Source organism: Gregarina niphandrodes (genome assembly GCF_000223845.1).
Source record: "Gregarina niphandrodes unplaced genomic scaffold scaffold00043, whole genome shotgun sequence".
NCBI lineage: Eukaryota > Apicomplexa > Conoidasida > Eugregarinorida > Gregarinidae > Gregarina > Gregarina niphandrodes.
In genome coordinates this window covers 21,362-22,117 of record NW_011645811.1, presented here as the reverse complement: position 1 = coordinate 22,117, position 756 = coordinate 21,362, and positions in this window count along the sequence as shown.

Here is a 756-nt window from a genome sequence, read left to right as displayed (position 1 = left end):
ACTCGACGGTGACATGAGTGAAGGAGTCGTGCTTGGGGACTAACAATCAGCCATACAAAGCGAGGATAAGACATCTCGAGCCAGAGTTGAGGGCCGAGCTGAAGAGAAGAAGAGGAATGAGTCGACAGAGGTAGAGAACCAGCCGGTGCTCGGAGTCATCCGTCCTTCGGAAGAGAAGTGAGCCACCGCGATGCACTTCTTGAGGAATATGGGCGATTGGAAATGCGTATTGGATTAAACCAGAGTGAACCAGACCATGACTCGAACCCGCTTATGGGACCATTTAGTACGTGCGGCGGGCGTCGGCATTTCATGACCCTCGACCTCGATTCGGGGTTGTGGAATCGCGGGGGAGAGCGGGCATCTCACCAATGTGATTTCTGTTCCAGAATAAGATATTTACTGGAAACGGTGTGATCTGTCGTAGGGTGTTTTGTTATGTCCATGAAAGACAGGAACTTTTTTTAAGGGAACCGTCGCCGCAACCTTGCCACTGTTCTAACCGGAACTGCCGCCGGAGGGATCGAGAACCGAGGGCAACAACTCAGAATGACGGTATCGACAAGGATCTACTTCGAGGACCGGAATTGGCTCCGGTGTAGATGTTGTCAGGTGCAAGGACGATAACGATGAGCGCAAGCGGTGCTGCGGAGAAGCTTGTTCGAGATTCTATAGGCCCAAGGAAGATGTCAAACGTACTGGCTCGCACGAGTACGAGTTGACTCGCCGGAATTGTATGTTTCGTGTTGAAGGGCT